Raw genomic sequence first — 27,653 nt, 5'->3', positions numbered from 1 at the left:
AATGGGCAGGCAAGGTGGTTCCAACGTGCATTAGTGTACACCAGGCACGTATCCAGGATATGTTTTCGGCGGGGGGGGGGGGGGGGGGGGAGGGGCCCAACCCCGAAGGCAGCTTTTCTATGCAAATGAGGGGTGGGGGGTACTTTTACTAGTACAAAAGTTAATAATTCCCAGCGTTCGCTATAAAGGTGCGTAATCCCGCAAGAGAGAAATGAAACAAGTTGTATATCGCAAGTACGCCTCTACTTGGCAAACCACGAACCACATCAAATTGACCCGCGCAGGAAAGAAACGGCGGACGGACAAAGCCAAGAACAATAAACAAGCGAAAGCGTAAAATGAAGATTTCTGGTAGTGTTTTTTTCTAATGATCTGGTAGAATTACCGAGAAAGTTATATGTGTGGAATAATCACAGTTGTTTTATCCCTCGTTTACTGTTTTACCAAGTTAGGGGCCAAAACCGACTCGTATTGTTATTTGGGAAGTTGTGTATGGAGGCGTAGCCGCCAGTCCCGTACAACCGCTTAGAGGGCAAGACGCTGCGCTTCTATACGTACTAAGCCCCCGCGGAAGGTTAGAAAAACATCCACATAAGCGCAGTAGAGAAGTGGCTACGTCAGGCGCGCCTCGAATGATAACTGTAGAAGCATCTATCAAAATACAGGTAACCATTCACCACTTTCTTCTCTGCGGCGTTTTCTCTACTTCCTTTTTAAATAAAAAGAATTTTCGTCCATAAATATTTTCAGGAAGAACGATTAAATTTATTAATTTTTGCTTTTTCTTCCTGTTCGGCTATGGCCTCGGCTCTCTCCCTTAGTAGATCGCCTAATTTTTCAAGTTCTTGCGACTCCTTTCTCCCGTTGCCGATGTTGCACGAAAGGTGCGGAACAATTATGGAAAAAAAAAAAAAAACAGGCGAGGTAACGGGTGACATTCATATTGCTTATGAGTTCAACGGTTAATGCAGAGTTTGATTGAAATTTTGCATTATTTAGGGATGGCTGCGACACGTAGATCGTTGAAAAGATATCAGTGGGGCCTGTCCAGCGACAGCACCTTGAGATTTGGAAACAAACATCGAAATAATGAGAAAGGCAAAAACATTGCGCCATCTTTTAGCTGGGAGAATATCAAGCTGTTTCACGTCCACAGTTCAGTGGCCTTTCCCTCGACCCGATGAGCGATCACTTCGATGCCTCGGTCATAATAAACAGTTTTAGAATAGCATTTTTCGCCTTACGTACGTTAAGTGTAATAACCTTTGCGGGACGTTACGGTGCGCGTCCATTCAAGACTTTTTGTTTACCGTACGGGAACGCAAACGTAAGGAAGACGTTATAAAATAGAGCGCCATCTGTTGCCTCGTGTTTAACGTATCCAAGCCAAGACAATCGATTCGCAACCATCCTGTTGTTGCTATGCTGACACGTCTCGTTAGGCCTATACGGGCGCCGGAATCGCCGAGCGATCTCAGAAATTGGACGTGCTATGAGCCCATAACTAACATTTCAGGTGAATTTAGAGAAAGCGCAAGCTCATTTGAATATTTACTGGCGATCAACGCGAGTCAGAGTGCAGATATCACGAGAATTCACGCTGAAGCGGGAGCCATGGGTGCCGCCATGTTCTGCAACGCTATTTCTTAGCATTTGGACGTTAAACTCGCCAAATAACGTACGTTATCATGGCGCACGTAAACACCGGAAACCCAGTAACGTTCAGAGCAAGCACAGTGATGACAAGGCTATTTCGTTACGCACGTAATGAGTTTACGTTTGTTTGCAAACGCTAAACTAAAACTAACAGCAGTCCAGTGTTCACGGTCGAATAGCTGTCAAGTCTCAAGATTGATTTGGCGGCGCTTTAGGAATATGGTTGAGGAGCGGTGGCGTAGGGGGGGGGGTGCGGCCCCCCCCCCGGGCCCCTAATGGGAACCTGCCTGGTGGACACATACCAAAATTTGAAACCTCAATTCACAATTCCTGAACAGCAAAACATTAAACTTGGATGCACAAATAATTGCCTCTAAACAATAGGGTCTTTCAACGCAGACCATGTGACTGACTGCCTGTCGTTTTGACAGTGTATACAAGCACCTCAGAAGGCAATTCTGAAGACGCGCTGCCTTCATTTCATCAGCGCTCCAATACTTTCTGAGGGATGAAGCGCGAAGCCTTATCTCCTCATTCAAACAACGGCCTGACAGTCCTTGAAACGTCTACGACGATGCTACAAAACAGGTCACGTCAATTCACCGTGGACCTATTATTCCAAGATCCATCCCTTCCTTTGGCAAATGCCAAGTTTCTTCTCTGTCCCTTCCCGTCGATCTTTCGCCGCTTCCCCTCGCGGAACGGGCACCTACTTCCGCATAAGAGAAATGTCCTTGTGCTCACTGTTTCCACGATATAGGCTTGGCAGATTTATTATTCCCTTGTCATGGTCGTGTTGCCTTGACCTCGCCATAAATTGTACGTTTATGTCGCCTCTGTCTCGTTTTCTTCCAGCGGCCATGCTTCCGTATACCTATATTTGTTTAGCGGTACTTCTTGAACATCTTTATATCCTCCATTCAAGAAGAAAGAAGCAGTACCCTGCTATATTAAAATACTATAGCGTGTTACAGAACCATCAGTTACGTTTGAAGCTAGTGGCGGCACCATTAAGATTTACTTCTCGATCATTGCGGTGCTGGAAGCTCACTTGTTTCACAGTTTATATGCCAGAATTATGTTGGCTGCTTGTGGCTGCGTCGTGTTTTCTCTTACGGTTACAGCCGTTTTGTTGTACTTCGTCAAAATACTACCTGGCCTAGACAACGAAAATTACACAAAGAGAAATCCGAATGCACAGATGCAGACAACGTTTATCTTCAACCACTGTTATCTTCGACATTGGTGCTATATCTTTGCAAAGCCTTTAAGACTGCAATAAATATTCATGAAATGTCAGAGCTTATATTTAAAGAACTAAATACCCAAGCGATATTTACCAAACGTAGCTAGTTTGGCAAGTTAAGAAACAAAGAAGAATAAAATGGAGCGATGGGTCCACAATATGAAATTTCGAGTTCGAGATGTTAGCTTTATTGAAGCGTCTAACTGTAATCTGATTACCTTCCTGTAGCGGTGGCCAAGAAGAAGAACTAGTTTAATGATTGGAAAATGTAGAGAGGTCGGCCGGAAAATGGAGCGTCTGGCTTGCTGCGCTTGCCACTCTATGTAAGGGAAAGGGAAGAGGGGAAGAAAAAGGGTCACAATGGGGGATGTTATTGGGAGGAACGAGGTGAAGGACACATTGTATAACTGTTATCACAAGCGTCAGTCCAGGCCCGTGTCACCTAAGCTTTCTATTTTTCTTCGTGTAGCAGTGCCAAGTACGCCCATATTTGCATTGACTACTGCAAAGGCAACTGCGTGCTAAACATTCTTCTTCGTTAAACAACATTTTTTTAAAAAGAACCCATGTTTAAATTTGTTATTTCTCACTTTATGGCAGTGCGATCTTTACCTTTTAATTGGTAGCGCGTACACGGGGAACTGCTTCCGCAGGGAAGTACACAGGGAAACGTGTTTTATCTTCTTATTTGCTTTCTCTTTCTTTTTCTTCTATCCTCTGTAAGAGGGTGGACGTGGTGGTTTTTTGAGGAGAGAACTGCTAACCCGCTTTTCGTTCATTTTTACGGTGTTTGTGTATGTTCACATGATAAATATTATTACTAATAATAAGATCAATAATGTCCTTTTTTTAATAATTACTTCTTACAATGCAAGAGTTCTTCGGCTTTACATGTGCCCTTGAGCATGGGGTGCCGATAAGTGATCATGACGTTGCGGCGACAGTTAAATAAAACATGAAATTCTAATACAAATAATGCACAGCGATGTTCCTGAGAAACATTTCGCTGAGGTCAAAACTCGACGGAAAAGCTATTAGGGACCCTATCGAGCAACAGGAAATGCGCATTTCCTTCCCGAGTCGACAGTGGCTAGACACAAATGTGGCCAAGTAGGGTTCAGTCAGTTCAGCTGTTGAACGGAAGCATTAATCCTTACAGATTCGCATACCAGATTTTAGTGCACTTACCAAGAGTAATCGTTGCTTAAAAACGAAGCACGGGTTAGATCACTTAAAACACCTACTCGTCTTCCTGAAGACTTTACATACTGAGTGCAGAGATTAAATGTGCATATTGTTTAGAAGCTCAATGCAACAAAATTTTGAACCACGTAAAACGCCTAGTTTAAGATAATAAAAGTATAGAGGAGAGCTGGTGAAAACTTGCCGTTCGAAATACGAACGGAAGCGTCACAAAATGCTAACCAAAATACCCATTTTCCACACTAACTTAAAAAAAAAAAGACACCGGCAGTACCACTTGTCAGAAGTGACTCGTGAGTTAGCGCGCAGTTCCTTGGCGTGACCTCCGCCACGCTCCTGCGGTGTCTAGACTACGCCACGCTCCTTCGTAGTCTAGACACCGCGGCCAGCGGACTACCGCGACGAGCCTCTCTCGCCTTCTCCTGGCCTGGCGCGCTGAAGCAATCACGGGTGCGGCATGCGGGAACTTACCTCATAGCGACACCACCCGGCTGGTACGCGCATCGTCTGCTTACGTTTGTTTGTTTGTTTGTTTGTTTGTTTCTCTCTTTCTTTATTGACAAAACAACGCTCAAGAGCGGCTTGTCTTGGTGCCAAGGCAAAACGTGGCACCAAAAGCCACCTAACTAAACCGTTGACACCAGACAGCACGCGCAGCAGACAACGTGCTGTTTAAAAATGCTTTCAGAGAAAGATTGTACAATTACGAATTACCAGTGCTGCGGCATTTCCAAGATTGGCTCAGTGGTATGTACTACTAATTTATAACAAATTTTAGCTAAGGTACATTTCTATCCAGTTGGCCTTTAAGAGCAAACCTTCTGGTGTGGCTCGTAATCATTCATCGAAGACAAATTCAGCCTCCTTTCTGTGGCTGTGCAATATTGCTTTAATAATGCAATTAATGTCTCACATGTTTAAGCGACGCAGTATAGGTGCTAATCTTTTTACAGTTGCAACCTTGTCTATTGGATTGGCGTGAGCCTGGATATTCTCTCCGTAAATTGTATACTTCAAAGGCGATAATTTTTTATGAGAGCCCAGCTGCAGCTTGAGTTTTCTGCGCAGGAATAGAATGTCACCACAGAACTAATACAGCAATGTTGTGCAAAATATTGCAGTGATATTAAATAAGCGAATACTAAGAAGACTAATATAAAGAGCCGGCTAAAGCAGTGGTTGCGGTGCAAACAGCGGTCCACAAGGAAATGATGAAGAAGCTGAAGCCACCAGCAATAAGAAGACAAGGCAAAGAGGTAAAATAAAGACAGAACTTTGTGGCGATTTAGCAGTAAACGCGGGGGAAATGCGTTAGTCATTACGTCACTCCTTTTTGATGTCACGTGGATGATTTAAACCGCATTCATCACATTGTGAAGTATTGTTCAAGCGCTCACTCGACACTCGTAACACACGTCCCACGTAACTTTAGCGAAACATTAAAAATATGTGAATGCCCCGTTTCTGGACAGAACCAAGGAAATGTTGTTTGCCGTCCTTTATACCAAGATTATATTTTGCCTTCTACTTAATTACATAATTAGACCCATATAATTAATGGACTTCTCAAACATTATAATTACATAAAAAGTGTCAATATGAAAATTGCATAGCAACATGAAACACTTCCGGTACACCTTTCTGCTCCTCAATACTTGCTATATAAAAGTGTGGTTCCGAGCGTGAAAGAAGCCCGCGAATACACGCAAAGTACCTCGGGTGGCCAGTCGCATGGCAATTTTGCATGCATTTGCGGGCTTCTCTCACGCTTGTAAAAACACTTTTATGTAGCACGCATTGAGCAATAGAAAACAGTATCAGGAGTTTTTCATGCGGCTCTACAATTTTGTCATTGACAGTTTTCATCTAACTATAATCCTTGAGAATGTGATTAATTTGTTAAGACCAATTATCTAATTAAGCGAATGAAAAATAATAATTTGAGTATCTCCGACCTACGGCAAACAACATTACCTTTGTTTTGTACTGCTATGTGGCATTCGCATATTTTTTAAAGTTTGGCTAAAGTTACGTGGTACAGCCTGTATATATAATACAATATTTTCTATATACTGACACTCCTAATGCTTCTAAGCATTAAAACATGCTACGATTCTACAAAGCACACTACGGAGACTGCAATGAACGGCTGCCGCAGAGCACATTGTTCTCCTACAGCCGTGTGCGTTTTCAATTGGTGCAAAGCGAAAATTGCAAGCCTTAGCACGCGCTATGCAGCGCTACAAGTATCGTTTTCAGTGTTCTTCAATTTAGATTATATATATATATATATATATATATATATATATATATATATATATATATATTCGTTTTCACTTGGTGAAAGGCGAAAATTGCAAGCCTTAGTACGCGCAATGCAGTGCTATAACTATCGTTTTCAGTGTTTTTCAATACATATATATTGAAGCTCGTGCCCCTGGCGGCAAGACACAAACTAGGGCCGCTAGTCGCGCGGCGGTGGCTGTTCGCGCATCGATTCGGGGTTCAAACTCTTGCTCTCCACCACCGCCGCATCGTGGTGGTGGCTTGCCAGGCACTGCGCGCCCGCGCGCTCAGTATGACGCGGGAACCCGCAAGACGTCCGCTGGCCACGTGTGTTCGGCAGCTCTTCGTAGCGCTGTTAGAGGTGCCTGCCTCCGAGAGACCACGTGCTCTTGCTTGGAGAAGAAATGGATCGGTTCTCTTCTGAGATGCCACGCGTACGACACGTTGGAAACGTTTGCAGACTCGGGTATGTGTCTTTTTGGATACCATGCGTCGGCCCCTTCGAAAGACGAAGAATTGAAGACCGTTGTTGGAGTCAGCAGTGAGGGTGGTCCACCGTGCTTTCAATTCATATACTTTTACTTCTTTCAACGCAGCTCTATGATATGGACATTTGAACACTGAAGACCAATTATTTCAGGAAAACTTAATGTCTCGTTCTCTCGTAGGGATTGCTGTGTTTGTGTGTTTTATATGGTGAGCGAAAATAAAGTGAGACAAGAAACTTTCAACTTTTGATGGAAGTATTGCGTTTCCTATTCTTCTTTTTCGCTTATTTCCTGACTTCGTTGGGAATAATAACGCGCGGTGTTATAGCAACTGGCTGCGATGCTCGCGACGGCTGTAGCGAGCTCAGCTCACGTACACCATCGTCGTGCGTTGGTCTTGTGTTTATTAGCTATAGCAACAATGAGTGCCCCGCCTTCCTGTATAACATTGCGAGCGCTACCCACTTAGACCTAATAAATGTTTGGGAATGGACATCGGTCAGGTGCATTACTTTCGCTCAATTAAACCCTTAATTATGATTGATCTCTCGCCTTTTGCCCTCGCCTTCTCATTATTTCTTTTCAAGCCTGATCTATTTCATCCGTGCAGGGTAACCGGGCCAGACGTTCATCTGGTTGACCTCTCTGCTTTCTCTTGTTTTGTTCCTCTTCAATTATACGACCGGGAAATTCATGTTATCGCCAAACCTTCGAGTTCATCTGTAAATAGTATCTAGCGGAGGAATAGCAATCCATTTAGTATGCACAGTGCGATCTGCGCACTGGGTATCTTTAACACTGCAAATCTTGCTGCGCTTACTAGAAGAGACAATGTTGTCCGTAAATGGCGACAGATCGTTTCTTCGTTTGGCGATAACAACCATATCACACATGCCTTTGTGTGGAGCCGCCTAGCGATCACGACTTCTGCCAACGAATTCGCTGTTCCTCGCGACAATTCGGCTGTTGAATTTATCAGCAGTGAAATTCTAGGAACTGGCCACAATAACGCATACAGCCTTCGTACAAGTGTTGACGTCTTTGATGTGTATGTAAAAACCTACGACCCTGACCAAAAAAAAAAAAAAAAATACGGCTCGCTAACGCTAACCCGATTCTATAACATGTATGTAATATGTATTTTTGACATAAGTTAGACGGATGTATTATTTAGGCCTAAAGCTACAGGTGTCTGGTGATAAAGTTACCTAACCTCGTGATGTCATAGTGCTAGAACGATGTGAACGCCAAATGGGACAAAATATGTGGCGAAGGAAGGACGATAGATGGAGGCATAAAAAACTCTCACGCCGAGATTTTCTAACCAAATTACTGGACTCAAGGGTCGTGGACATATGCCATCGGCACGAGGCTGGTGGCTGATAAAGTCTACTGACGCAGCGAAATTGTATGCGGTATATTTGAGGGAAACAGCGAAGTAAACAACAAAAGTGCATAATGAATCTATATATATTTTCTAACGTAGGAAGCCGAATTTCAAAATAAGAAAGTTTTGTGATTTCCTTGCCACCCAAGCACCAACTTATGAAGCACGCGCAAAGAGTGCCTTCGATTGTATTCCTCGCACTTGTTTTTCTCAAATGTGCACACACATGTAGTCGCGCGGTCGTTCCTAAGCCTGCCTAAAAGAATAATGTGCCCTATGTTACAAGCTGCTCTTTTAATCAAACGATAAGTACAATAACGCCAATCTACTGTACCACGGTCAATTGGTTATCTTGCCACTGGCAGTACTGTCGCACGCTTTCACTTCTTAGTGCAAATAAATTATTCTACAGCACTAAAGGAAAAACAGTTGATCGGAATATCTATATGTGATGTTGTTAAAGAAATTAAACTTACTGAAATCGGAGGTACGTCACTATCCCTCTTGAATTTCTGCGCAATGTTCCAAAGACTACATGTACGCATGGGTAACAAGTTAACGTGTCATTCCTTCATACTATAACGCGGAAGTGTTTCAAGGTCTGATCCTCGGACATCTGTTGTTGATCCGTCGGAGTATCATATGTTATGTCTAACCTATAGTGGAATCAGTTGCGAGCGAAGTTACAGATATCTTATATGGATGATATGAATCATTTCTTTTGTAACTAATGTTTCTAAACTATCCAGTCAGGTGTAAAGAAGTGCCTCGAAGTTTGAAACACTATGAGTAACTCGAATTCATTCTAGAATAAGGTCACCGAAAATAAATCAATGCTATATTCACAAGAACCGCTCTGTACGCTATTGACGCACTATCTATATTGATAGTTCTACTGTTGAGGTTGTGAATTCAGTAAGAACATTATTTGAATATTATTTTAAAGAAGTTCCCTGGACCACACATATCCATTGTATTTAGGCAGATCTCAAAAACTTTTGGCACCATGCGAATATGTATTCGTCGCCCTCACCCAAAAATAAATTAAACGTTTATAAGTCGTTTGGCTCCTACTTAAACTACTGCTTTCCTAGGTAGGCTGTATCCACTCACGATGATTGGGTTCAGACAGAAACTGTCGACGCAGGACATCCTACTCCAAATCATACATGAAATTCTCGACGCGCAGGGCATAGGAGCGGGACTAAAAGCCAGTTTAGGGCTTGACCTCACCAAAGGCACCGACAATATTACGCACAAGGCGGTCTTAGCGAACCTCCGGCACCGGGGGGGTAAGTTGCAAGGCCTACAACTTCATCCAGGACTTTCTCTCGAACCGCACAGCTCAAATAACAACTCTAGGAGAAGTCAAGTCGGGCCACATCGAACTGGGTAGTAGGGGAACGCGGCAGGGCTCGGTATTGTCGCCCTTTCTATTCAACGTGGCCATGATTGGTCTGCAGAAAATCCTCAGGAAGGTCCATGTCCACAACCACAGCCTGTACGTCGACGACATCGACGACATAACGTTGTGGGTGACAGGCGGCAGCGAGGGCCAAAGCAAAGAAACCCTCCAGCAAGCCATGGAGGCCGTCAAACACTACGCGGAGGAGAGGGGGTTCAATATCTACTAGCAAAAGTCTGAACTCCTGCTGGTGTACCCTACAACGAGAAAACAATACGGAGGAACACAAACATTAACATCAAGGCGAACGGGAGCGCGATACCTATCGTAGACCAGATCAAACTCTTAGGTCATCAAACTCTTAGGTATGGTCATCGCGGGACCATACAAATTATTTGGACGCCCACGCATTCTTCTCTCACCGGCAACGAGGCGGCTCACAACGTAGCTCGAGGACTTACTCGCCGAGCAAGTGAGCCAGCCCAGCCGGGAACGAGAGGAGACCGTATGGTCAGCTATATTGAAATCGCCGATTACTCTCGGTTGGGAAGGGCCCGGTACCCACCATCTTATCCAGAGATAACCAAGAAACAGGCAGTAGCCTGGCGCCTCCTGCAAACGAACATGAATCCTAACCCTGTGGACTGCAGCAGATTCTATCCAAGACAATATAAGGATCAATGTAAATTATGTAAGGGTAGGGCGGATCTGGCGCATATTCTATGGGCATGCTCGAAGGCGCCTCCTTTCGAGGGCCGCTAAATTCAAAACTGGCAGTAGTGGGAGACCCTGCCGCTCAGCTCAGACCATCGAGAACCGGTTTGGGCCGTCCAGCTATAGCCGAAGCAGCCACTGAGGCCCGGGGAGTTCGGCCGTCTGCTAGGCGGAGGGCGGCTTCGTCCACCCTCGTGACTGCTGACGTTAATAAAAGTTGACTCGCTCTCTCTCTCTCTCTCTCTCTGTAGGTGAAAGCTAAGCTATGCCATTTTTTTTCTGACTTGGTGGGAAGTGCTTCAAAAAAGGGTTATTCGGGACACAGCTCATGAAGGTTATAATACAGCAACAAGAGAATGTCTTATTCAATTTAATGTAACTTCAATATCAACGCTTTACTATTTCATACCGTCTATTGTGCATAAAAAGAATGGAGAATAGCTTTGTAGCTGTTGCTTTATTTGACGGTCCAAAACCAGGGCACCTGTGTGTACGACATGTAATAAACAGCAAAGTGCCCTACTGCCGGAAGAAATATGGTCAACGAAGCCTTCAAGATACATTTCCAGTTCTGCTTAACTTTTTATCAAGAAGGCGTAGACATTGCTAAAATCATAAGTCCGACTTGCGCAATTTTGTTGTATTATGGTGAAACAGCGTTATCGAGAAGCTACAGTAATTTTTATGAATTTTTTGTTAATTGTATTTGCTGAAGAGAAATGCTTTGCCCGTTTCATGTATCAGTTCCTGTATATATGTTTATATACCCTTGTGTATATTGTATATACACGGGGTACGCGTAAACGTATGCTTTATACTTATTTTGCAGTCTTTTTCACGTGTATTGTGATTAACGTTGCGTTTCTCCTCCTTGTTTTCCTTAAACAAGGCCCGAAATTTTTCTCAAGTCGAATCACTTGCACTTTCGTTTGGGCCCTTTTACCATTCTTTAAGAACATAAGATTAAATTGGAATTAGGGGGCATAAATAATTTCTATGAGGACAGGTGTTGCAAAGTCGCACCTTTCAGCTGTCAAGAGAATCAATCGTAATATATCAAGACTTCCTCTGGCAGAGGTGGGAAGTGAGCCATCGCCGATGCACTCCGCGTACCAATTGTGCAACAACACATAACAAAGCAAGAAAATGAAAGGTAGAAGACGTGAATAGCATAGACATTCAATACTCGTCAACTATCTTTGCTTTAATCTCAGTCAAATTTAGCTTACAGATGTATACAAACGCACAACCTACGAATAGGCACTGAGAGGCCTCAAGGACATATTTTTCTAAGAGCAAGAAAGGCCCTAAAAAGTTCAGTTTCAGTTTCGCAACTAATTTTCCTAAACGTCATGCCTTTTATAACAAAAGCGTCAAAAATGTTTAGAAATAGTCTCTTATTGTGCAATGTCACTGAATTTCGTTTCCAACTGCTCAAACATTGCATTTCAAACTTGAAATCCTGAAAACTATGAAGTTCGTCACTCTAAAAAAACGTTTTACATTGTACGGAAGAGAAAAATGTGACCGGTTGCAAATAGAAAAATGGATCGGTTCGGTTATGCCCATTTCATTTTTCTCCCATTGCACAAAAGTAAAATGTAGAGAATGCTTCCTTGGAACTTGACAAATCTGAAATGACAGTGTGATAGTGAGAGAAGCTCTTCTGTGAATTTTACAAGGCCATAATTTATTGCTTTATATTCCCGAGCATTAACACTTTAAATATTTAGTTTTTAAATGCTTTGGCAACATTTCTTTTTTGTCACCATTATAACGATTGTTTCTTCGTCTTTCTGGTATTCAAATACAAATAGAAGACGAAGAAAAGTCATGATTCATGATTCTTTTCCTGCGGCACTTTTTTGCTTGCTTTCTATCTTTTGCCGTCTTCGTTATTGTTTTTTATTTTTGTCAGGGCTTCTTTCTTGCTCTTCAACGAAACATCTGTGCTCCTGTGCGTAATGTCATTGGATATAAAAATATATGAAGTAAGAGAATAAAAAGCTGAAGAATGAATAATGGGAAAATCAGACATCCACCCGTTCGTAGCAATTGCTACAAAGGAAACCCATACGGGTTCCTCAAAGGAAAGCCTCATAGTTGAAGAAAAATTCGTCCTCGTCCGGGACTACGTCAGAATAAAAAGCTCTTCTTACACAGCTATGAATATTCTTGTCATTTCGTTGCTTGAAAAAAAAAAAAAAAAAACATCTTATTGGAAAAGTGCACGCCTGAAGAGCCTGGTACAAAGTAAAAACAACAATCTGATGGAAGCCAGTGTGCTTCAATTTGAGGCTCGGTTGACATAGGCTTCGATCTCCTTTATCGTCGGACATAAGTTAGCGTAGAGAATGCCAATTTCGCCAGACTGTTTAAATTTAGTTAGGGCATTCACAATTGCTTACAGAAAAAAATCTAACATGATTACATTTCCTATGAGCCCCGCCAACACAACTCCACAAAGCGTATTTCAGGGGAGCTTGATAAAGTTGGGCGATGTAGGAAAACCAGTATAATGGGCTTTGTTTTTTAAGATCACATGCGCCCCTAGTGGCAGCCTCCTTAGGAACTCGCATGAAAGCACGCTGGCTCCGCTATCGTCTGCTACCACAATATGTTGGTACGGATGTTGCGTAGTGAGCGGTGTCCGGTTAGATTGCGGGAACTAGATGCCAGTAGCCGACGGTAGCGGCGGCGGGTACCGTTCGAGCGACGATCACCATCACCTGCTATCTTTCCCCCATGTTACCCGCGCGCCTGTGATGCTTGGCGCCGATCTCCGCGCGGTGGCATGGTAGTAAGCGGGTGGCCACACCTTCCGGCGACCTGCTGCGTGCACTCGTCAGAACGAGGCTGGGGAGGAAGACCTGACCAAATGTGCGTCCGGGCATGGTTTCGGGCCTTCGGGCTCCTGCAAGACCTCGACAACATGGAGGCTGCAATAGCTGTTCTGCGGCACCTTCAGGAAGTGTACGTCCTGGTTGCCGACTTCGCCAATCCACGTTCAGTGCAGTAGTATGCAAGGTTATGTCCACCAGCGGGAGCGTCGCGCCATGCCTGAAGCCACCGCTGGTCAGGGCCATCATCGCCTTCGCAGTGGAAGGGGCAGTATGGGACCACCGCCATGATCGAGATGAGAGTCATTACTGGAGGAAGAGGACGAGCAACGTGCGAGCGATGGTGCGAGGCCAGCCGTGGCTGGGCGCTCTTGGCCGCAGCTGGCCATGACTGACGCGCATGCTGGCGTAATCTGCGGGACCACGCCATTATCACAATATGAAAGAGAGCAATTGGAGCTGGACATAATCGCTCCTTCATTATACAGGTCATTTCGTAGTAGAGGCGTTTGTTGTAGAGACGTTGGTCATATATTTTTTTTTCTGTGCGGAACGTAGGAATATGTTCTCTCATATCCTTTATTTTTGTACAACTTTTATCCTAGCCTTTGGCCCAGATGTTATGGTTTGTACAAATTCGTTGTGCTTGAGTTGCGCTTGTTTGACTGGGTCTCGGAATTGTCTTATATTTTGTCACATTTTTCTTAAGCAACGAACAGCATATCAGAGGCGGGAAAGTACCAATCCAATCTGTCCTCACAGTTTTCTTTCCTCCCCTACTACGCCAGGGACGAAAATATGACGAGATACTTGAGGAAAATAAGGAACCTCTGTTTAAACACTGCCGACACAATTCTTTAGTTTAAGACAAAGCCATATCGTAGTATCATGTGATGGCCGATTAAAAGTCACATCACCGGCACATCTGCATTCCATTTGATGCGTTCACCATCTAGACGCGAAGCGGAGGGGCCACTACGCTTTCTGTAATTACGATCCCTTTGACTCAATTTAAATTTTTTACGGCTGCTGCATAAAGCAATAGCGCAGTAGCGCTGATGTCGATCTTCTGTAAATACTGCATTTATTGGCGACAGTGATGGGAAATTAACACGACACAACGAAAGTGCAGTTAGTTGATCATACGCGACAAAGTGGTTCGAAGTGCGACGATAAGTCCATCCTTGTCCACTGAATCTTTCAACTTTGTACAGAGAGCCTGATGGCGCTCCCTAAGTATCTGGCGCTCCGTTGGCATTCAGACGCCAACGAAAACTCAAAGATAAAGTTCTCGCTTATTTTGTCACTGGCAGGAGTGCCAAATAACAAGAGCACTTACGTGCTGCAAAGCGGCGACAGTAGTTACTCCCTCGTAGAGCAGCTGGCTTCTCATCACCCCCACCCCAAACCCTAAATAAAAGAAAACGAAGGAAAGAAAAGAAAATATAAAACAAAAAAAAGAAGAGCATTTGACTGAATGCTTTTTAGCACGATTCTGTGTTCTCCCGTATTACTTCTTTTTCTACCAAAGTCGCACCGTATTGCAGTGAGGATGCACAAAGCGGCGGCCTTTTCTGGACGTCGTCGTGACAAGCCTTGCATTCTGTTTTTATGCAGGAAAAGCGGGTACAAAATTAATGTTATCATGCTTAATATCTGGCGGATGGGCCAGAGAGGAGCATCAGAGGAAGATAAGAAATAAATTTCATAAAGCATTTTTTGTACAGCACTGCATTTGATTTGACGTAGTTAATTTCTAAGTTTATTTCATTGCTTTTAATGAAAGAGGAAACAGGGACTAAAGCCGAACAGGCCTGGCGAGGTTACTTCTGCCTTCAATATTTAATTTCTCGAAACCTGAGCAAAGCAGGTAATTCCTACAGAAAAGTCATGGTTCACAATTCTGTGATAACAAAATGCCCCTTAAATCATTATTCACAAGGTAAATGATCGAGTTTCAGTAATTAGTAACTTTATCGGCGATTCTTAAGGAAATTGCACTCCACGATAGCGTATAGTGGCTATCGCGTTAACATTGTTTTAACAGCTGGTGATTGCAACAGGTATTGACACGTGTGCTTGTTTTTCTTTATCGGGTGATTACGGCTCAACCTTTAACAAGTGTTATCGCTCAGCGCAGGACGCGCCAGCACGTATCGGAAGTTTCTGGAACGTTATCGATGGTTCCATCCGATGTCTGTCGCCGAACCTTGCGTAATCTGATTGCATGTATGCGTGACGCGAATAGTGTAGAACTTTGTGGAAGACACGCGGGTCCCAGTGATTACTCTGGAACATTCGACGACTGATGTATAAAATCCGACGCGCTTGACCCGCTGATCAGATTTTCGACGATCGCCGACTGTGTTCGCCGTTTTCATTGAGCACTAAGTGTAGTCTGTTATTTCTGGGCACAGGTTCGCCCAATAAAATTAGTTTCGCCATTCACAGTTTTGTTGCCGTGTCCTCAACCGTCAGTACCGCGAGACAATATTCAGTTTCTTTGAACAAAAAATTCTATGTTCCGCTGCTGCTCTCCAGGTCACGTATTCAAGCAGGACCAAGGCGGCCATATTTTAATGAGAGCGAAATGCAGAACGCTCGTGGACTTAGATGTGGGTGCACGCTAAAAAACCTCCACGTGGCCAAAATTACTCGGGAGCCCTATAGTGCGGCGTGTCTCATAATCATATGGTTGTTATGGCCCGTAATACCTAAGATTTTTTCTTTATTATCCAGCAAAGTCTGCTTTACATCACTGCTCTGAAGACTTGGCAGTAAAAATTTATCTTGTCTCCACTGATCACGTTTATTATTCGGATATAGTCATCACCGAGACACGCGGTCTAATACATAAAATTGATTTGAAATTAGGCCTTTAGTCTGTTTATATGTGGCATGATAGTTTGAAAAAATGCAGTGAAAATTGCTTAAGTGAATCAAGCTCACTTTATTATGCTCCTTGGATTAACATTACCTGTCAGCCATCGCCTCAGGCTAACTAAACGGTAATAATGAGAAATGCTTGTGTGTTTTATTGCTTGTGTAGCATTTTTAATTATTTTGCATCGATACAGGCAAAAACGGGTGGGATTGTAGGCTGGAATTCGAAGTCATAAATAGAGCTAAAGTTTGCGACATTATTAGGCTTCCTATTCTTAGAACAGCCAGATGAGACAGTTATTCTGTCTTCACAATTAAAGCGAAAGTAATGCGTTATCTTTGAATTTGAGATGAACACAATTTGAGATGAACATAAAAACATTGTGTTTTATTTGTCTCGCATACCTGTGGGGACGGCATAGGCTGACGTGTTCAGATGCAACTACTCGTAACATTGCTTGGGTCCTTGGCCTAACGTGAACAGCTCAGCCATGGTTATAATGGCAACTCTTCCTTTTTTACGAGTCACTGGACTTCACATGGCTTCAAGTACGCCGCAACGGGGTGGACATTTATATATGCACATTCCTCTTGGTGGGCATGCGTATACGTACGTTATTTCCTGCTGACAAGATATAGTTCCGGCCAAGGTGTCTTGTTTTCTATTCATAAATTTGCCTCTCAATCATTCCAAGATTTCTGGCGCAGGATTTTTAACGCGATAGCGTTAAGGACACCGTGTCGCAGAAAATTCGTTGTCGCTGTCGGCGATGTTGTTCGTAGGAGTAAAATCATCCCGAACCCTGCATCCCGAAGCATGCAAACCCTCCGCGTGGCGCATAGACGTTACTGAACTAATTTAATTCTTCAAAGTAAACTGCGTCAGAATATACGTAAAGTACGACTTACACGCACGCTACAGACATGATACCGTCGCATTGGAATTTGAATATAAGAGAAAACACAATTCTGCTGCGCGGAATCTCAAACACAAGCCCCCTTTCCAGCTACCGTTAGAAGTGCGTCTTCGCGGCCACGGAAGCTAGTTGTGGACACTGGGAGACACAGTGAGTGGGTTGTTGTCTTTAACTTCTTGAAATGTGTTATAAACATGTACTGATGCCTACATGAGTAATTATTAATATCCTAATTATGAATGAGGTAATTGTGCGAAATTAATGGTGAACGGGGCCCGATAATGCTACCGCGCTCCACTCTTAAAGGCGAAGCCTAAGCGCCCTCCAAGTTTTTTTTTTTCCCAGGTACTCACTTGGCACGTATCTAGACTCTTTTGAAGCGATAGCTTGTTGTTGAAGAACTGAGGTGATTTGAAGTAAGCCCCTATTATGTTCCTCTTGTTAAACATATAGGTGTTATTATTCAGCATCATTGCACCATTTTCTTTGCGCTTTCGTTTCGGTCCAGACTTCGTGTTGTTTGCTGCCGAGTTCTAGATGTATGTACTACAGCACTTAGGTTGGAAGCATTACACACTTAACAAAACACTATTTTATATCTTTCATGGTCTGCGTTCTTATTTCTTTACTTCTTCACCTACACTGACTAACAAAGTTCTATCTTCTGATAACAATGAAAACGCTAGACCGGTCTTCAGCTTGCCTGATAACCATAAAAAGGTCAAAACATTCTTCATTGTATCAGTCCGCCAGAGTGCAGCCATCTCGAGCCTATTAAGATTTATAAAAATACCAGACGCGGCTAAAGTATTCACAAAACTAAACTAATTTAATCTTGTAGACATATCGAAAACATTAGGCAGGGAAGAAATAGGCGTGTTTAGCAATGGCCTAAACATTTGTCCCACGAAAAACAGAATAAATGAATTCCAACTTCAAGAGGCCTTTCAGAATTTTCCCCAAGAATGCGTATCAGGCATTTTATCGCAAACATCAGCACAACACAGCTTAGAGCGCAATTCACTTGGACTCCTGAATCACAACAAGCCATAAAACTTGACTCACGCATCAAAATTGGCACTAAATAAATTATAAGCCAATCCAAGACAGCTAAGTGACCTAAAACATACCCGCCTTAGAGAGTCGTATCATCTCAATTATTAGTTGCCGGAGCGACACTGTCATTAGGAAAGCAGATAAGGGTGGAAATATAGTTATTTGGCCAGTAGATAAGTACAAGAAAGGTATTTACAGACTACGAAACAGCCTTGAACATTACTCTAAGCTAGGCAGTGATCCGACATTACCATCCACACTGACAATTGCCAAGAGGCTCAAATAACGTTGTGCTAATGGCTTGACAACACCGTCAGAATTCACAATTCTTCAACCGCTCAACAAAACTGCAGGACGCTTCTACCTCCTAAAAACTCATAAATGTCTACGTAGTAAACGATACATTGCTAATATGCCAGAGCGTCCGATAGTATCTAATAATAACACCCTCCCATGGAGCCCCTTCACATTTCATAACCACTTCCTTGGTGTTTTATTCAATACACTTCCGTCATTTGTACAGGATACCCCATTCCTACTGCGAGTAATGGAGGACATTATTACTAAAGGCAGATCAGCGCAAAACATAATTGTCGCAACACTAGTCGTCACGGCACTATGCAGCAACATTCCAAGCCCTGATGGTTTATCTTCGATAAAAAAAAAATCGGTGTGCAAACACAACGCACAACACTATTTTGAAGTCTACTTATCTCTTCTTCAATTAGTTCGAACATACAACCAGTTACAATTCTATGGCAATTACTACTTGCAAATACAAGGGACACAATTGGGTACGCCTTTTTCACCAACATACGCGAACATATTTATGGGCACTCTAGAAAGCGATTTTCTATCTCGCTACACCAGACAAGCCCCACACATATCTAAAATACATAAACGACATATCTATAATATGGCGACATGGTCAGCAAAGTCAATATGAATTCGTAACATTGCTAAATTATTTCCATCCAATAAAAAATTCACATCGAAATCTTCAACCAATCGCATAAACTTTCTGGACACAACATTATATATTCACAACGGGCCACTAATGACAACGCTGCATTGGAAACCTTTTGACAAACAACATTGCCTAAAATATGCAAGCCGCGATCGCAGACATTGCAAACAAGGTATCTTGTTTACAATGTCAAACAAGCCACACCCGAACGCCGACGTTTAAAAAACCTACACCGACGCAACCAAACTTCACCGAACCGAGGTCTTCAAACCCGCCTCAAATCACAAGAAGAACAACGCCTCTTCTTAATATACTAAATTCTCAAACGCACCCCCAGACGTGAACATGCTCGGTAAATATTTCCCAATTTTCACCAGTAACTAGGAAATGGATGTTTCCCAGCCCGCCCACAGTAGCCTACGGACACAACAATAATTTCAAGGACATTCTACATGAAAAACTAAGTACAAAGACTAAGCCAACATTCGGACCCTGTGGCCGCCCCAGATTCTCTAGATGCAAACATAAACAATCTACTACCACAGCAAAAAGTACAGCGTCGCATTACCTTCACAAGGTACCTTCGAGTTTCACCTGCACGTCAAGCAATGTAGTCTGCTCTCTAGAGTGTGCCACTTGTAACAAACCATACATAATTGAGACTGAACAACGAATGCATACCACATTCAACGGTCATTACACAGATACAAAAGAAAGGGTACATCAACCAGTAGCCAGCAACATCAATGAACATGACCATATATATTCGATAAATCAAGGCTCTGTACACTACACATTTTCGTTCACTTCGGGAAAGGAAATATACGAAATCATACTTCATACACACGTTTAAATGCCTACACCCATCGGGAATCAATTTGGCATGCGGCAACATAGAATCGCTAAAAGCTGTAACCTAAATCATAAATACTCATACCATTACCAAATACACAAAACAGGTTATGTCACCAGCTAGCATGGATCCTTAAGCTCACCTCTTCCTCCGTTTCCAGCTCTTCTCTGCCTCTGCGCTGCCACTCAATTTATTATTCTCTTCCCCGCTTTTACGCATATGTCAACCATACGAGCTTTTTCCTCATGTGAACATGCCCCTCCCGCTTTTTCTGTCGTCACCCTCCTATTTCTTCATGCTTTTCTTTCTTTTATTTACTTTTCTTTTTTTCTAAAGCACCCATCAACATATTCCAATGTCCCAAACGCCCAAATTCATTTTCGGCACCCCCCCCCCCCCCCCCCCCCCACACACACACAGGCCGCGCCACTTCAGCATACCACCGTGACGACACCTACCCTGAACTACTCACGCTAACATTCCTTGAAATACCAAGCCGCTGCCTTCCAACTACCCCATGCACTGCCCCCAGACTCTTTGTCGCCGTCTTAACAACTTCAACATTACCGTCACATTGCTGCTACGCTACTAAAGTCATTTTTTCAGCTCATTTCTTTTTTATCAATCGCGCACCTACAGCCTGAGCGGCTCTTCCAAAATCACAAACGCATGCCGCCTACGACATGTACGGCTTCTGTTCAGTTCTGTGGAGGCTTTCTAGCCACTCGCTCGATTAACGCCCTCCTATGGCCCTATTTTTTTTTTCAGCCGCCTTCCCACTGTTCCGCTTTTGTCCCCTCGTTTTAGAAGCCACGCCTAGAGACATCCAGCGACAGCGCTCATATTGTTGTCAGTCCTTTCTATTACAGCCAGCCACCACCGAAGACGACCGCACGTGACGTCACTCTACTAACCTGTTAAATAGAACCCGCCGAGGATGACAAGGCCGCCTTAGACGAAGATAGGTCCTTTTATCGAAACGTTTGCCAGGTTTTCTAAGGCACCTTATTCCTGTTTATAACCTTCATACCACAGTGTGCTATTGCATCTGTCAGCCCCATTCTTGATTATGATACCAAACAGAAAAGTTACACTTTCGTTACATCGCTGTGAACAGGATTCAGTTAATCATACCTTCCTTTCATCCATCACAGAAAGCGCAGTCACATCTGAAAGGTGGGCGGGCTTACATGATGCACACTTTTTATTTAAAATACAAGCCTAACAGTTTAGAATCGCAGGTGTCATACAAGATGCAAAGGTACCTGGTTGCATAAAGTTCGTTAAAGTGGCTATGCTAGGCCCATGTGGAGGCTGCAAGTCAATAAGGATAGCAATTTCAAGAGACGGGGACGAATCTACGGTGCTACTTGAGGAATAGTGTAGCAGACGCACTCTTGAAAACACGCCTGACAAGTGCACTGGCAATAACGTCTTTTATAAACCCTTCATCAGAACACTTCTTGTGTTCAAACCGACTTTAAACAAAGCATTCAACAATTCGCGGCATTGGAATTCTACGCCGTCTTTTATCCTCGCGCCGCACGCTGTGCCGGAGTGCATTCTGTTGCGCCCCGGAAAATTAAAACTGTTAGTAGTAAAAGCAGTAAAGTTGATAGCTTCACAGCATAACCCACACAAAAAAGAACTGGAAAATGCGCAGAACGGGCGTGTATCTACGAAAAAGCCTAAAATAGCAGATGTTTAGAAGTGGCTATTCGGACACTTGTGCGTCGTTACTGGGCGTGGATTTATGAGAAAGGAGATGCGGCCTCTGATAACGCTCTGAATTTCGCAGTGAGCAAAATCTAAATATGTGGGATTTACGTGTCCAAACCACGATATGATTATGGGACAAGCCGTGATGGGTGACTGTGGTTTTAATTTTGACCACAAGAGATTATTTAACGTCCGCCTAAATCTAAGTGCACGAACGTTTTTTTTTGCGTGTCATCCCTATCGAAGCGGAGCCGCCGTGGTTGGAATTGAATCCGGGACCTCGAGTTCAGTAGCGCAACGCCATAGCCACTAAGCTACCATTGCAGGTTATCTCACATTTAACGAAGTCGAGGCGGACGCACATACCATCATACACCAAGGGACCATAACTCTTTTACCATCTATAAGGCAGCATATTTACACTCTAAAAACAAAGATATTTCCGGGCACTCTCTTCGAGGGAGTATCTGCTTGTCCCATATTTCACTTTTCTCGAGAATAGATCGCCCCTCTTTGAGAGAGAGTAGAATAACTCCCCTTGAAAGTTTCATTACTCCATCGCCAAGGAGTGTTAGTACGCGTCCGCAAAATGCTAATTCTCTCCCCCCAAGGGTAATAGTACTTCCCCAGACCGAGTGCTTCTACTCCTCGAAACCGAGTACGTCTACTCCTCCAACCCGATTGTTGTACTTCCCCAGAGTGCTTGTACACCTAACAGAGAGATTGTACTCTTTCAGAACAGAGTGTTAGTACTCTTCCCAATAGTGTGAAAACATTCACGATGCAGAGTCATGGTCTCGTTAGAAGGGATTCGCAATGCTTACATGTGGGGAATCTTTAATTCCTTCATAAGCAGCTCCTGCACTTATGCTTGGCTAATTGTATGTAATCTGCTGTCGCCGAGTTACTCAAATGAAACACTTTCTTCCCTTAAAAGGTCAAAACCTTTATTGATCTATCACAAGACAAATTGTATAATAATTTGAGAAACATACTGACACAAACATAAAATTAGATTACAATGATACCCATGAACTTTAAAACACACCTTATAATAAAACATAAGTATATTATCTAAACTTTCACCAGTATTACTGTGTAGAAATATCCTTTATTTTCAAATGACTTCATCTTTTCAAAAATAAAGTATACAATGGAAAGTTAAACATAGAACACACGTGTGCAAACTCACAAAGTATTGACACTACGATCACTGAGAAATATGCGCTACATTACTGGCCAGCAAACGGATTTCGAGCACAAAACGCGTGCACTTAATGGCAGAGGTAACCACATGAGCTGCTAAGAATGGGGCTGGTAATGATGATAAATTGTGCAAGAAACTGGTTTTTGTGCCATATTCAAAGACAGCACCTCATTTGACAACGCCCTGTACAACGTATGGATGTTCCTGACTGAGAGTACAGTGGATTTAGAAATGTGCCGTACATTCTCATGTGAGGCCGCAGTTCTAGCTTTGGTTATAAATATTTCACATAAGGTTATTCATGTATGGGCTGCATCCCATTGTTTCAAAGCGTGTTTTGTCGTGGTTCTGCAGTAATATCCTGTCTCAAAGCGGTACAGAGGCGTATCATATTTCCTATTCAATTGGCGTCCTCACGAAAGTAGCTCCCTGGTGCAGTTGGGATCGATCTATTACACTTTCTCATAAATAAATAATATAAAATTTACAATATTATGTTGGGTGTAGCAAATGAGTATAAAACTGCAAGAAGCTTTGGCATTAAAATCTTGCGCATCAAATTTCTTGTCGTATATGTTAGCTTTTCATTTCGCATTACGGTATGAACGCTATACTTTTGAGAAGCAGTTTGCATAATTACATGATCATTTATTGTGACTACTTGAAAACTAAAGTACAGCTTCAGATGGGAACCAAAAAACAGATGTGATGAATATGATGCACCAAAGGCGACATAAGCATAAGTACCTGTATGACAGTGCACGAAAAAGACAAACAAAGAAGCAAATCATAAGTTGGGAAAGGCACCGTCCTGTTCTTCATGCACCTGGATTTGCATGCGGCTATGCATATACTTGCACAACAAACCAAGTCTTCTTCCCTGCTGAAGCGCTTAAGGTACACTAAAGAGAAATTGCTGCGCTTCACAGAATCATGTTTCAGTCTCAAAACAAACTGGATCCTAAGTCCAGAAATTTACTATGCGCGAAAACGCTTTAATTTTATTTTGCCGTATAAAAATTACGTCTCCAGAAGCCATCAAACTAAGAGGCTTTTGCTTGTTTAAGAGGTTTTTGCGTGATTAAGTGTATATGTTCACATCCCCCAAATGATGAACAAGGATTCCACGCAGATGCTTTCAGTTCTTCGCATTGAACTCATCGCTGCCTCCACTAGCATATTTGGTTGGCAAGTAGATTGAGTCACCCTAATCAAAATCTCAAATTCCTGCCAGAAACACGTATATCACTATTTCACAGAAGGCGAAACCACGATTTTACATGTGCCAAATTACTTTTTCAATTGCAAGCGATTCTATGGCTTCTAACTAAAACGTAAGGCGCGCACCGCGCCGTACTCAGTTAAAGGGCTTGCTCCCGCTTAGCCGCGAGCAGTTCTAATGAACTGGTTTCTTGAGCATGCACGTAAATATTAATCACTATACTTAATCTGGGGTACTTTGCCTCCAATGCTTCCCCTTTCTGGAACCGAAGAGGAAGCCATACTTCTAAAATTAGGTGTAAAAAATTGATAAAAGGGAAAACTTGAAAATCTGTTTCCTTGATGTCAGGTTTAAAATACAGAACGACAGTGGTTTGTATTTGCACCCTTACATGTACGTGCTGTTAAATTGTGTCAGCAGCTAACCAAGACCGAGCTGTTACTTTTTATGGTGAACACAGGCACAATGCTCACTGCAAGTACGTATTATGTCACTAAGCAAATCTGCAATATTATTGCACCACTATATTATCTTTTGTCACATGGATATATTTGTTGAGAGGCAAGGAAAAAGCGCTCACTTCTCACAAAACTAATACGAAAGCTTTTCTTTAAAACAAATTCATAACTTTTCAATGACACTTGCTCCTATGCTTTTGTCTTCAAAGAGCATACTTAATCTTGAATTTCCCATCAGAGACATTACAAAAAAAAAGACCATGTTAATATTACTGCTTAAAACACGTGAAAATTTTCATCTTGATGTGACAATGCATTTCTAAAGTTTTGCTCACCTTTAGTCAAAAGGTACACTAATATACCCACGTTCTAGTATTCTCGCGCAATTCCCATGGCAATGTATTGGGATTCTTTGAAGTACGCTCCTCTGCACCACGTGGAGTCGCGCTGGGCTGGCCCTTTGACATCCTTGTGTCCTTCCAGCTGCCTTCTTGCGTTATAAAAAGCGGGTGCATGAAAAATATTGTGTGCAAAAGTCAACACGAGGATATGGTTCAACAACATCCAGACAGACAAGGTCATTGCACTAAAAGAAAGTCTTAGCTCTTTGTCTTCCTACTGAAATGCATGCGAAACATCTAAATGACTGCAATAGTGAACTGCTAAACTAAGTTCAATTTTTACATTTAAAGAAAAAAAATTACTGACCATCCATCCTCGTTCAACACCAATGTTACAATACTCCTACTAATAAATAGAATATTTGTCATTGTCAGATGTCACAAGTCTGTCATTAGGCTGGTGTTTCACGAACGTCACTTGTGACACACCCTAAACACGTGCCAAATGAGCCCCCCGCACCATCTCTGGTTGTTCCACTGCTCTAGCCGTAATTTGAGGATCATATCTGCAAACATGATGCTCAATAGGGATGAAAATATGGTTTTCCAGTTCAATAGATATTACTGGATGTGCCTATAAGAATGGACACAAGGGCTTATCGTGGCAAGTTTACCCATATTTCAATACTAACAAGAAGCAGCTCACTGCGGCGTGCATCCAAGCTTACTAAAAGGCATCAGCCTATTTTTATTTATGAGGTACGCAATGGAGCTCATTTTTGACAGACTCAACTACTAGTTTGAAATCTAGCATTTTACATTTTTGAAGGCATGTAGAAAATGCAGCAAGACCGTTATTGTCATTTTATTAGACTAACTCTGTGTTGTGTATGACAGACTACTGGTAACACAGAATTACGGCAACGTTTTATTTTGACAATTTATTTCTCCACCTATAATATTAAAGCGATTAACACATTTTGATCTGTAATGCAGTAGCAAAGTGCACAGGTTACGCTTCTAATTAAAGATTTAACTGTTAATATTACATTACTCTGAAGCGCCAACTCCTACTAGTAAATAAATGCACACTAAGTGTATGTAAAACGACCATGCAACTGTAATTTCACAAAGTAGCAGTTATAGTCGATTCCAATGCATAAGTCGCTGCTTGACAATTCACCGAGTTCGTACACATATGCACCCTTTCACATTCGCAATGTGCTCGAAAACCGCAACGCGAGACATAAAATCAGACACATAATCACACCATTTTAATTCATGAGGAAGAACAGCTGAGTCTTATTCAGCCTAAAATATGAATTCCTCATGCGTTTTCAATAAGTTCAAGATAACGCATCCAACTGACCACTTGCGGCATGCATCTGAATGCCTGCAGTAAAATTTCTAACTAGCACTGGCACTGCCCGTAACTTCAGTGGTCGCATATTACCCATGGGCGAAAGACACCGTCAAGCGCGTGGCTTATAACGAAAGCACTCATTCCGCAAAATGACGCCTTCTCTTACGTGACTCCTTATTTCAACAGCGTTCGCTACACAGTAGACTGCCAAGCTGAGTAGATTCAAACACGCAAAACGCACGCTAAACACGCTAAGCATAGGCTCGGAATCCTTTGCTGGTAAACAAAACCATTTTATGCGCCCCCTCGGCTCAGGTTTTACTGAACATTTCATGGTTCTGGAACCATGGTTTCATGGTTTCATGGTTTCAAAGCTCTTACGGATAGCGGCAAGTGATAAAATCTCATGCAGTTATCACGACGACTAGTTTTTTCGATTGACATAGAGAGAGACAACGCACTTGCCTAGTCTATTGTCAATCGCGTCGGCTAAACGTCGCGACGACTTCCTGGCGATTGCATGTCATATACGCAGAATGTACATGCAAGTTAGAATTCACTTAGCGTGGAGGATTTGTTGTCACATCCAACGAATGAGGAACGACTGTCCTGTTTTCGCGACGACGCGAAATGGCCGACACATGGTCTCCCTTGGATGGCCTTCGTTCCTGCTGGCTGAACGGATCACCCTGCTCCGGCGCTGTGCTGTTCCGCGATGCTGTGCGCGCGTGCTGTGGGGAACTCCGAGTGAAAAAGGAGGGCGCTGGCTCCGCTTTCCTTTGCCCTGTGGCTGCCTGTTCTCTTAGGAACAAAACGGTGAGCTCTTTGCTCAGCGTACGCGAGTGATATATAGCCATGTTCGGGGCCGGCCTCCTACAGTTGAAGCAGGAGCTTACGCTACGTTTTTTTTTTCTCTATTGCCGCAAGAGTTGAACGGGCATTCTACTCTCTCTCTCAGAAGAGAAAGTGAAGATAACATTTCACTCGCTCCTTGCTGACGCAGTAAACAATTCATTGCACTCCACTCGACATTTTGCGAGAGTGAAAAAATGGTTTGAAGAGTAAATCGGCCCCTTCACTCCTGTGATAATCTGCCTAGTTTTTGGAGCACAAGAATTTATATAAAAGAGCATGAATATGATTGAAACATGAGTTCTGCTACTGAAAATATACGATAGATCGCCCCCGATCTGCGCCAAGCTCTTGCTCCAAAATTCCACGCAATCGATACTTGTGGTGTCATTGAAAAAAAAGCTAAAGAAGTGTATGATGCGCCTTGAAAGCACGCCTATGTACCGAGGCTTGACTATGGTGGCGGGAAAAGTACTTTTGCGTAATCTATTTTGATCATATTCGTGGCAAGCAGCAGTCATAATTTTAGAGTTCATGGCTCTTGCTCTTCTGCAGGTGACATTTAATGTCACAGCGAGCATTCGTTCAAG

At 42.9% G+C, this 27,653-nt stretch overlaps 1 protein-coding gene across 3 annotated transcripts in view; it reads right to left on the bottom strand.

Moving 5' to 3' along the window:
- LOC129385056 (uncharacterized) overlaps positions 1 to 27,653 on the bottom strand; it is a 298,581-nt gene that overhangs the window by 107,739 nt on the left and 163,189 nt on the right. The window lies entirely within an intron of this gene.

Source organism: Dermacentor andersoni, chromosome 5, assembly GCF_023375885.2.
Source record: "Dermacentor andersoni chromosome 5, qqDerAnde1_hic_scaffold, whole genome shotgun sequence".
In the NCBI taxonomy this organism is placed as follows: domain Eukaryota; kingdom Metazoa; phylum Arthropoda; class Arachnida; order Ixodida; family Ixodidae; genus Dermacentor; species Dermacentor andersoni.
This window is presented reverse-complemented; position numbering and strand designations above follow the sequence as displayed.